Source organism: Biomphalaria glabrata, chromosome 9 (genome assembly GCF_947242115.1).
Source record: "Biomphalaria glabrata chromosome 9, xgBioGlab47.1, whole genome shotgun sequence".
NCBI lineage: Eukaryota > Metazoa > Mollusca > Gastropoda > Planorbidae > Biomphalaria > Biomphalaria glabrata.
The window spans coordinates 15,558,440-15,571,152 of NC_074719.1; positions in this window are offsets into that span (position 1 = coordinate 15,558,440).

The window sequence follows — 12,713 nt, forward strand, 5'->3', positions numbered from 1 at the left end:
GAAATGTACACATCATTCAGGACTCGCCTCTCTCTCTCTCTCTCTCTCTCTCTCTGAATCTCTTCCTAATTTTGTCTATTGTTAGAGGTTATAAGATGTACTAGGTTATCTCCCGGTCCCCTGAGGTACGCAGACGTCATGGATGACAAATAAATAATGTATCGCTAGTGTACATCATTTTGTGGAAAGTTGAAATGTTAATAAATAAAATCTTTCATCTATTAGAAAGTTTCTGAAATCAAATTGTAAATCTATCACATTGTTTTCAAGAGAAAATATTTAATATGGAAAGGAATTACTGGCTTTAAATGTTATTTTACTAGCAATTACCTGCAGGCTACGTCCAAAATGTATAGAAACTTCCAAACTTATAACTTCTTATGTTAAATGACAGAAAACCTTGCATTGCTCTGTGTCCAATTGTTATGGACTTTCTCTCTCTCTCTCTCTCTCTCTCTGTGTTTCTAAGGTGATTTTGAAAAGAAGTTAGTAATAGGTTGGTAGCAATTCAGTGACAATAATGAAATATGAGCTGATTTGTCGTCATGCAGATATTAAGAACGACAGACGAGCACTGGCGGATCCAGGGGAGGTGGTATTGGCGATCGCCCCCCCCCCCACTGGAGCGGACGAATTTTAATAAAGAAATCACACAATTTATATGAGAATTTATTAGTTATTTTAATAATTTATACTAATTATTTATACTTCAATCCCGCCCCCACCCAACCATAAACTTTCATGTGTGGGGGGGGGGGGGCGGTCCAATTTATTTGTAGAAATCAGAGCTTGTTAACAGAATCATTTAAATATCTATATGAAACTTGTTATTGATGTTTTAACCCTGTTAGCCAATTGGGGGGACGGTCCTACTTTTATGGAGAAATCCTAGTTTGTGAACAAAATTAGTTGAATTACTATATCATTTTCATATTATGTCGCCAGCCTTCTGGTATCTTAGCCGATTCGGTGAGGTGGAGGGGGGGGGGTGATTGCTTCTACTGCCATCCCCAATCTAGCTCTTTGAGTGGGGGGGGGGGCGGTCCTATTTTTATGGAGAAAAAATAGTTTGTGAACAAAATTAGTTAAATATCTATATAATATAGGCTACATATAAATATTGGAACCCATTTGTATATTATGTCGCACACACACTCTAATCTCAAATTTTATCATTAGTAAATTCAAATGAAAAAGGGTTGTACCAGGTGGGAGAGGTAATACAAGCTATCGCCCTCCGCCCATCGGACAAAGCAATATTTTTTTCTTTTTGTATTTTAGTTAAGAAATTACAAAATTAAAAAAAAAACTGTCACTAATATAATTTATATATGCTATTAATGAAATTCTTGTATCTAGTCACCCCACCCCTTATTCTTTAATGCCAAATGCAAACATTAGCAGAAATGATCAAAATGGAGCGAACATTAAAACGTTTTCACTCTACCGCCCTCTCCCCTTTCAAGACGAGCACATGAAGTTTTAAAACAGAATAGTCAAATATGGCGATAGAGTTTATGTAATTGCACATGATTTACATAATTATTTTAAGAAAAACTTTATTTTGGAAAATTTAGAATTCATACGAAATTTTTCAGTATAAGAGTAACAATTGAGATTCATTCTGAAACCAAATATCGTTTTCCTATTCACCTTTTTCCAACTTTTACACATACAGATATTTTTCTATTGTATAAATAAATTTGAGACTATAACAATAAATGCCCATATCCTAAAACTGCAAAAAAATTGGAGTAGAATCATAGACTTATAATATGAGTAGAATCTAATTGATCCGCTTAATTTCTCCACTCATTTCCGAAATTTTTTGTCTAGAGCTTTGACTTATAGTTCTATTATGAAACAAAGCTACAAACATGCCTATTGAACAAAATGTATAATTTACAAATGAGCTTTTTTTTAAATATTATTTTTCGAATATTTTTTTTTTCGGCGCGATCCTCAATGCCTTAATCTAAATCTGTGGGTTATCTTATCTTTTGAAGGAACAAATCGGTTGTATTTGCAATGTAGTAAGGACCTGTAAATTCATATTAGAATATTTTTCAAGTAAAACACTATTTAAAAGGTCCTTTTTTAATAGGATGAATAATGAGCTGAGGACGTCTGGAGAAGGCGTTTCTGGCAGTGATGAATGCAAGAAAACGTTTTTGGCGTTGGGGCACAGCGGCACAATTTAGGCCATGTCGTGCCCGTAGTTCTGCGTAACGAAACTATCCCGTTACTTGCTAGGTAAATCATTCATCCTACTAACAGATCACACCCCACTAGCTTATATCAATACTCGCCAACCAGAGGATTACTAGATGGGATTTAAAACTTCAAGACTTCTGCTTTACAGTTCAAGCTATTCCGGGACAAATCAACGTGATAGCTGACGTGTTGACAAGATGTGTCTAGGGACCGCTGGATTTGCTCTCATTCATTAATCAGCCAATGAGAAAATTAACAAGTACCTTGTATGATAACTTTAAATTTTGTCTTGTCAAGATTTAATTAACATTACGCTTTTTTTAAAAGCGGAAATAGATATCCTATTTCATTCAGAGATTAGAAATGTGTACCATAATATAGCAGATTTTGTTTGTTTGTTTGTAGTCGTAGATGTCGACCTATGAATGGGTATGTATGAAACACAAAGTAATCAATCCCCAAAATTTTGAAGACGTATTTGATGTAATAAAAAGTATTAACTAAGTGGGTATTTTTCACCTTCCAATGTTCTTTTTCAAATGATTATCGTTACATAGAAAAAAAAATTAAATGTGTGGATTTTTTTATAAGTTGTACAATATAACAGGACATATGCAGCGTTTATCTTTTAGCGATAGTTCAATTGAAAATGTTTCCTTTCAATAACATACTATTGAAGACGTATGTTATTACCAGTTCTCTTATAGTAGATGTTGCCATTGTATAACATGTCATTTTTTTTCTTGTCGATGTAAAACATTATTAATGTACACCCAAACTATTGGGTTCATGAAATTTAGATACTATCAAAATTTTTATATGCCCTGGGAGGACTGTTGTGACACATTTGGCCTACTATACGGCATGTGTGGCCAACCGTGACACACGGTCAAGTGTTGTGTACCTTGACAGTGGACTGGAGACGAGTCACATATATTGTTATTAAATTCCTTGCAATAAAGACAATATATATATAGCTGGGTCTTTATAGCCACAGGAAATTCTCAAATCTTTTAACTAGAAGATACTATCTGAAAGTATTTTTGAATACCAGTTCTAAAAGAATGTCTTAGTTAGCCTCTGTCTAAGACTGTTTGAATGTCTGACTCTGTTAGCCTCTCTTAGCTTCTGTCTTAGACTGTTTGAATGTCTGACCCTGTTAGCCTCTCTTAGCCTCTGTCTTAGACTGTTTGAATGTCTGATCCTGTTAGCCTCTCTTAGCTTCTGTCTTAGACTGTTTGAATGACTGACCCTGTTAGCTTCTGTCTTAGTTTGAATGTCTGACCCTGTTAGCTTCTGTCTTAGACTGTTTGAATGTCTGACCCTGTTAGCCTCTCTAAGCTTCTGTCTTAGACTGTTTGAATGTCTGACTCTGTTAGCCTCTCTTAGCTTCTGTCTTAGACTGTTTGAATGTCTGACCCTGTTAGCCTCTCTTAGCCTCTGTCTTAGACTGTTTGAATGTCTGACCCTGTTAGCCTCTCTTAGCCTCTGTCTTAGACTGTTTGAATGTCTGACCCTGTTAGCCTCTCTTAGCTTCTGTCTTAGACTCTTGAATGTCTGACCCTGTTAGCTTCTCTTAGCCTCTGTCTTAAACTGTTTGAATGTCTGACTCTGTTAGCCTCTCTTAGCTTCTGTCTTAGACTGTTTGAATGTCTGACCCTGTTAGCCTCTCTTAGCCTCTGTCTTAGACTGTTTGAATGTCTGACCCTGTTAGCCTCTCTTAGCTTCTGTCTGAAACTGTTTGAATGTCTGACCCTGTTAGCTTCTGTCTTAGACTGTTTGAATGTCTGACCCTGTTAGCCTCTCTTAGCCTCTGTCTTAGACTGTTTGAATGTCTGACCCTGTTACCCTCTCTTAGCTTCTGTCTTAGACTGTTTGAATGTCTGACCCTGTTAGCCTCTCTTAGCCTCTGTCTTAGACTGTTTGAATGCCTGACCCTGTTACCCTCTCTTAGCCTCTGTCTTAGACTGTTTGAATGTCTGACCCTGTTACCCTCTCTTAGCCTCTGTCTTAGACTGTTTGAATGTCTGACCCTGTTACCCTCTCTTGGCTTCTGTCTGATGCTGAAGATTTGTTTAAATAAGGAACAAAACAAGAAAGTTCTCAGCAAACAAATCTACGAAATCGAAGATCGCGACGAACTTAAAGCTACTTCTTGCAGAACTAAAACGTTCTCTGGTAAAGTGAGAATAAAGTAAATTATTTAACAGCTATTGTAAAACCAATATTGTATTCAGCCGACGCCTTCAACCGGATCCTGAGGACACGTTAGTTCAACATTTCTCTCACAATCAATCAATGCACTTCATAAGACAACGTTGTTCAATACATTCTTGGCAGAGCTAGTCTCCTTTAGAAATAAAAACATTGGGAGATTTAACTGATGTATGTGTGTTCAAGATATATACTGTGTAGACATCAAGCTAAATTTAAATTATTTTTATTATTGTTTGAAAAATTATAATCAAACCAGAGTTTTTTCCAGTGTGGCCAAACAGATAGATTCTTAAATGGTCCATACAAAAAGTGAAAGGTTGCTAACATTCTATGGGTAACAAAAATCGTAAAACAGATATTTCAAAAAAAAAATTATTTTGTTTCGTGTGACCAATAAAAAAAAATGCTATGAAATCTAGTCTTTGGTTATTTGGACTGTATAGATCTTTTGAATATAGAGTTAAAGTAACTTTCTTTATTAATTCAAATTTCGTTATTTCTGCACCTAGGAGAGCTATAAAAGGCGAATCGATCCAGTAAGAAGATATACCCTATTTAAAAACAAAAAGGACGAGCTTAGCTCAGGCTTTTCGTAATTGTTAATGTTAGTATCGCCTTTGACTTTGTTTGTAAACATTGAGTTATCTCAATACAATATACAATTAGAATTTGTGAAACCCTTTTTAGGCATTCGGCTTCAACTTGATGTCCATGAAATGGCTGCATTGTTTGGTCTGTCCATCAACCTAAAAAAATGAAGGTCATGCTTCAGAAGTTCTTAATTGAAACAAACATATCCACGAATCAATTTGAATGGCTATCTCCAATGTTGTTGACCACTTTACCTACCTGGGCAGGACAGTGTCCAACGATACATCACTGTCCAGAGAAATAGACAACCGTCTCGCAGAGGCCAACAGCGCTTTTGGTCGCCTCAATCTGAGAGTATGGCGGGTTAGGTCTCTTCACCTAGGAACAACAATCAATGTTTATAAAGCAGTGGTTCTCACCACACTTTTGTATGGCTTTGAGACAAGAGTGTACTATCGAAGGCATTTAAGGCTCCTTCAACGCTTCCACCAAAGGTGCTACCCCTTGAATACCTCATTTCTTTGATCGTTGTAAAATGAGCGTCGATTCTATTGTAACGACTCTTGGGCAAACACTCAACGTAGGATCAAGGTGAAGAGATGAGTGATGTTTATTTTCATGACTACATATGAGAAATTATTACACAAACGTAAATGTTTATGTTAGCTATAAGTTCATTTAGATCTGGCCTGCATGGTTCAATGTCGCCGCCACTGCCTTCCACTAACATACAACGTTCACTGTTGCCGCCTATGTCTAAACGTTTCTACAGGGTTCACTAGGAATGTCTTCCACTAACAGGAAGGACCCTTTCCACAGTTTCCTCGCAAGACTTCTTCCTGATCAGTGTCGTGCGAGCGTGGAGTTTTCTTTTTGTTTTTAATAAGTTGTGTTTTAATGTATAGGAAGTAGTTTGTATTAGGTGCGTTTTGTTGTCTAGAATATTGTGTGTGTGTGTGTGTTGACGTCAGCCTTAGTTCCCGCAGTAGAGAGAGCCTTTTTAGCTTGTTAGTTGCAGTTCTCTGTTTTCCCCGTTTTAACAGTACGTCAGTACATAGTTTTAGTAAGTAGGCTGATCTTTTGGTACGGGTGTCGCTAATGAAAAGTTCTTTGTTGTAGTGGCATCGCTAGATCTAGGTTTTATTGCGTTTCAGGGTGTTAGGCTTGGGCTATGGGAAAGAGTGTCGCCTTCCCGCCCTTGGAGCCGTATCTTTAGCCATAGTCGGTCTTATTTCAGGAGACGAAACTCAGTATCGAAGCTCGATAGAAGAGTTTACAAACTGGTGCACCGACAACTTTCTAGAACTGAATGTAACAAAAACTAAAGAACTTATAATAGATTTTAGAAAGAAAAAACAAACTATACGTGAACTGCAAATAAACACTACATCTATAGAACAAGTAAAGGCATATAAATATCTAGGCATTATCATCAACAACAAGCTTTCATGGGAAGACCACCTTGGAACTCTGACAAAGAAAACAGCCCAGCGACTCTTTTTTCTATACAAACTCAACAGTTTTAAATTAAATAAGAAGATCCTTGAGACATTTTACGGCGCGACTGTACAAAATCTGCTAACATACGGAATAAGTTGTTGGCAAGGCAACGCCTCATCTAAACTGTTGCAACGTCTAGAAAACATCATTAAAAAAGCATCAAAAATTACACTCACAACATTACCACATTTAAAGGAACTTTTTGAACAAACGTGCCTAAGAAAAATCGAAAAAATCTTGGAAGACAACGGCCACCCGCTCCATCAGAACTACGCCAGGTCGTCCGAAGTGGGCGACTGCTGTCAATCAAAACAAGAACGGAGCGGTACAAAAACTCGTTCGTACCTCACTCGGTCAGACTCTATCACCGCCACTCATTGATCAGGGAACATGAAATGCACCAAGATACCTGTGTGTAGTCGCTGAATGAACTCTTTATGTTGTCTGTTGTATTTATGTGTATTTTTCTGTTGTGTTGTCTTTATATGAGAAACGAGTCCTTGTAATCACAACAAATTTCCGTAAGGATCAATAAAGCAGTCTTAGTCTTAGTCTTAGTCTTAGCAAGCGTTGTTTGAAGCTGTTAATCTGTAGGGCGCCAAGATGGAGTGTGCGAGTGGAAGGTGTGTTATTGGTGTGTTATTTTTAACAATTATTAATATACAGTTCACCACTATGAAATTGATACATATCTTATTAATGTACAATGAAGTATTATTAAATATTATTCATGTTGACAATTGTTGTTTAATCAGTAATAGTTAATTTGGATGACATTTATTCGTTGTTCATTTATTTCGTAGTTATATGCTAGTACTCTTTGTTTTGGTTTACACTGTTCAGGTTGGGGGGGGGGGGGAACCCGGAAAAACAATGAACTTATGTCTACCCCTAGAGTAACACAATGAAACCCCACCTGACAATCAGACAACTGCTTCTCACCTGCTGACCACACTGGCAATGATCCCTTCTACAATTCAGGCGGTTCTAACCTATCTCTAGGTCTGTTTCTCCATCTACTTAGCCGGAAACAACAGTCCACCATCTTGTCTCTACCCTCTGTTCATCACTCGTATTTAAAAGTGTACTGGAGCGCACAATTTTTTTTGCCAAGATATAATTTTTCTCATTTGGTTGTCACAACCGTATGGGTCTCACTCGGTTAGGACCGCACCCCTCCATGTGACGCTACAGAGATATTTTTTTTCATTTCTTAAAAAATGATATGCTGGATATAATAAAGCGAAGACCCGCCATCAGTAAAAATGTATAGAAACTTTTTTAACGTTCTATTAATTTAATACAACAAAATGCAAAGGGTACCAACCAGTTTTGGAACATTTGGAAAAGAAGAACTCTGAGAAAATGTGCTCGAAACTTTGGTGGCCAGTCATTTCACAGTTGTTTTTCTTTTAAAGTTAGTATTTATCAGTAATTATCTACCATTATACTGCATTCATTCATTCTTTTTTTTTTGTTCTTGTTCTTTTTCAGCGTAGACTTTACAAAATAGTGACAGACAATTAAATACACTGCACAAATCGCTGTTTGATGGAGTGTGTGTGTGTGTTGATATGGTGACGGTGGGAATAGGTTAGCCATTAGTTGTGAATGATGCAACATATGTAGCATTCTGGTCACTTGGTCTTAGTTAGAAGAGACAACTTCAAAACGTGAGACTGAAAGGTTGTGTTATTCAAGTGAGTTCAATTTTGTTCAGAAATATTATTACTAAAGTCTGTCAAAAGCTTTTCTTCACCAGCTTGTTAAAAATCATTTTTAAACATACAATTTCAAAAGAGCAATCTTTTTTTTTCCTATCCATCTCAAGCAGAGCCTCTTTATAAATGTGTCTCTATTATTGTCTGCTTCAAAACATTACAATATCTTCTTTTTTTTTTTTTTTTGTTCTACTTCTAAGTTGTGATAATTTTATTTCACATAACTTGCTCATCAATGTTACATATGCAAGTGATCATACAGATTATACTTGTAAAGGGAGATGTTGTTGCGGTAAAAGGAGATGGTTTGTCTGGGGGAAGGGAGGGGGGTACTGTGACAAACGCTGTCGTTACAGCACGGTTAGAGTTAATCCCTAAATGGCAGAAACATGTTTAACAATGAACAAAAACTGGTGAGCGAGTTTTAGATAACAGTTTGTGATTTAGAAACAACCTAACAACACCATTATAAAAGTTATTCAAAAAATTAATAATATATTTTTTTTAATTTACAGACATGAAACTGTATTTATCGGTTGAAGTATTGAACATTTCATTTCCTACATCTTGAACTTAAATATTCGAAGTTCTATATGAAGTTAAAGTAAATGAAAAGAGAAATTCAATTTTAAAAAATAAAAAGAATTTACAAAAACAAACAAATTATGGCCACTGATGCAGGGCCGGCTCTAACAATTTGGGGGGGGGGGGGGAGCTATGCGGAACGGATGGCGCGGGGCCCATAGTGTAGAGTGTAGAGATAAGGATAATAAGTGAAAATTAAGATTTTGTATTAGAAAATAAATTCGTTTTTCAATTTTATTCATTCTTTACTAAGTACAAAATCACGATCAAATTTTAAAAATATCGCTTTTGATTTATTTGTTTAAAGAAATCGAGATAAATTTAGTTCTATATCTAGATCTATATGCCAGTCAGTGACTATTATAGTAAAAAAAAAAGTAATGGAACTTCCGGTTTTGGTTCAAATTCGCCCTAAAATTACATTTTTTACTAAATGAAAGCTGACAATACCTTTTAATATCGCGCTTAGAATTGGCGTTTTCTATATTGAACGCAAAACGACAATTTTTGTCTATTTTTCCTGGAGATTTTCATGAGTTTTTAGGAGATTTAGAATTAGTGCGGGGCCTATGAAAGTGCGGGGCCCACTGAGACCGCATAGGTTGCAGTAGCCTAAGGCCTGCCTTGCACTTATGCATATTTTTTTGAGGGTCGTAAGTTTGTTTTAGGGCTACAGCCTACAATAATAATAATAATTCTCGTTGCCTGTCTTGTACTGTCTTGCACTGTTTTGTTGAGACGGCTTCAACAGTCTGTAGATGAAAGGCTCAGAGAAGAACAAGCAGGTTTCCGAAGAGGCAGATCATGTACAGAGCAGATTTTCGTTTTACGAAATATCATAGAACAAAGTCTTGAGTACCAACAACGGCTAACGATCAGTTTCGTGGACTTCAAAAAAGCGTTTGATAGTGTGATGGTAAAATCACAAAATACTGACCCAAAGGGTGATTTTTTTATTCCTAGAATCTTTTTAGTTTTATTATAGATGTTTGTCTCAAAAAACTGCCCAAATGGGGTTTGTTTTTTGCCAATGATTTTACCAGCAAGCATTTAGGATTCTATAAAGTTTATTTTTATTTTTAATGCTCAGATTGCCATACCAGGCAGTGATATTGAAACTTAAAATATTGCAAATGTGAGCGTGATAAAACATAGCCAAGGTCTTTTCGCTAACATTAAACGAGGACAGTTTTCTCAGTAATCGTAATCTTTGCTGCCTTTTTTTTCTGATATAATCAGTATTTGCAGTAAAATTTAGTTTATTGTCTAGGATAGTACCAAGGTATTTAAAAGTTTGCACTATTTCAATAGTCTCTCCAGTTACAGAAACAATATCATTTTCCTTCTTTTCCATACGAAAATCGATTATCATTTCTTTCTTGTTGTTTTTTTGACATTTAATAATAAAAAATTATCTTTACAGTATTTTTCAATGTCTTCTATTTCTCTGAAATACGTCTGTGCTCTTTGAGAGCAGGGTAAGAAGAGCCGCATCATCAGCGAACTTTGGAAAGGAGCAAAATGGACAATCGGATTGAAAATCATTGGTGTACAAAATGAACCACAATGGCGATGTCAGAGCCCCTGTGTTAATTATGCGTGCATTTGATATAACATTGTTTACCCTAACCCTCTGAGATCGGTGGGTCAAAAATTCATTAGCCAATAGTATTATATATGGACTAATCTTCAACGCTTTCATCTTTTCAATAAGTAAATGAAGTTGTATAGTGTTAAAATCTGATGAGAAATCAATAAAAAACAATCTTACATAAGTGTTAGGTTAGTCCAGATGTTTATAGACACAATTTAAAATATTTAGGATGGTATTGTCTACACCTTTACCCTTTTGGTAATCAAATTGTAAAGGGTCCAACTTACTACAAAGATCATTCAGAAGAAACATTTTAACCAGTTTTTCTAAACATTTAGACACAATGGAAGTAAGTGTAACAACTCTAAATTCATTCATTTCCTTTGGTTTGGAAACCTTTGGCACAGGTACAATTATAGATGACTTCCACACAGATGGTATCTCGTGGTTTAGTAATGAAGTGGAAAAAATCTCTAGGAAAGGTTCAGCTAGTTGTTCAGCACATTCTTTTAAGATTCGCCCTTTTATTCCATCAGGTCCACCAGCTTTCATTGGGTTGACGTTTTTGAAAACGTTGCAGACTTGTTCTTTAGTAATCGCTAATTCAAAACAATTTTTAACTTTGACTATATCAAGGGCTTTGAGTCTTAGATAATTAAAATCTTTCGTGTCGAAACGACAATACAAATCATTTAGCTCGTTGGATAATGTTTTGTCGTCTCTTGTAGCTAGATTATTTTTACTTTTGACTTGTGCTCTTGCCATTTTGTTCATGATGCCCCACGCCTGTCTCATGTCACTTTTCGTAATCGAGTCTTCCAGCTTGGTGCGGTAGTTTCTCCTCCCTTCCTCAAGAACGACGTTGAGATTTCGTTGAGCTCTTTTCGTTCCTGTCTATCGCCACTCATATATGCTCTTCTCTTTTTGATGATTTCCCGTTTTATTTTATACATACACTACGGTCTAAGTTAGTACCCAAGGAACATTTCTGTCAAGTTTCATCAAGATTGGTCAAACGGTTTTAATTTCTATTCGGCACATACATACATACATACATACATACATACATACATACATACATACACACATACATACATACATACATACATACATACATACATACATACATACATACATACATACGTACATACATACATACATACATACATACATACATACATACATACATACATACATACATACATACGTACATACATACATACATAAATACATACATGCATACATACATACATACGCCTTACATTCTACGTTATAGTATAGATATAGATATATATAAGTCATTCAATGACCAGTTACTTAGACTTAAAGCTACTGGTGAGTTCAATGACCAGTTACTTAGACTTATAGGTACTAGTGAGTTCAATGACCAGTTACTTAGACTTATAGGTAGTGGTGAGTTCAATGACCAGTTACTTAGACTTATAGGTACTAGTGAGTTCAATGACCACTTGCTTATAGGTACTAGTGAGTTCAATGACCAGTTACTTAGACTTATAGGTAGTGGTGAGTTCAATGACCAGTTACTTAGACTTACAGCTACTAGTGAGTTCAATGACCAGTTACTTAGACTTATAGGTAGTGGTGAGTTCAATGACCAGTTACTTAGACTTATAGGTACTGGTGAGTTCAATGACCAGTTACTTAGACTTATAGGTACTAGTGAGTTCAATGACCAGTTTCTTAGACTTATAGCTACTAGTGAGTTCAATGACCGGTCACGTTTGAGTACATTGACTAATTAGTAAATTGTCCTACCTGGAGACATCACTCGGATTCAAATCATTGATTTGTGTCCACATTGTCTGAGTTGAATGGAAATTAGGAAAAATCAATTAGCCGTGAAAATAATTATAGAGATTATTGCCAGCGGTTCTTCTGCGCCATGCCTCAGACTCTTACACGATCAATGTAAACTGTCCGCGGGAGTATAAAGTCCATGTTGTTTCTCAGTTCTTTCATGTATTTTCTATCGCTTTAAGGACATCAATAAGGAGTTAAATTCAACAAATAATTCACGTACTCTTTAACTCTTTCTCTCCTAATCGACGTTACCATTGTTGATTTTGACCTCATTAAATTAACTTAATGTTTACTTTTTTAAACTTGACTTTAAATTATGTAAAAAGAGCATGCAATTCCCTTTAATTTTATACCAAATACAACATTTTCTGATAACTAACAACAAAGCTATTGAAGCCCAATCATAACAGGTAGTGAAATAGTAATAAGCAAATTAAGAATTCCTTCCAAACGTGGAAAAATAATTACGG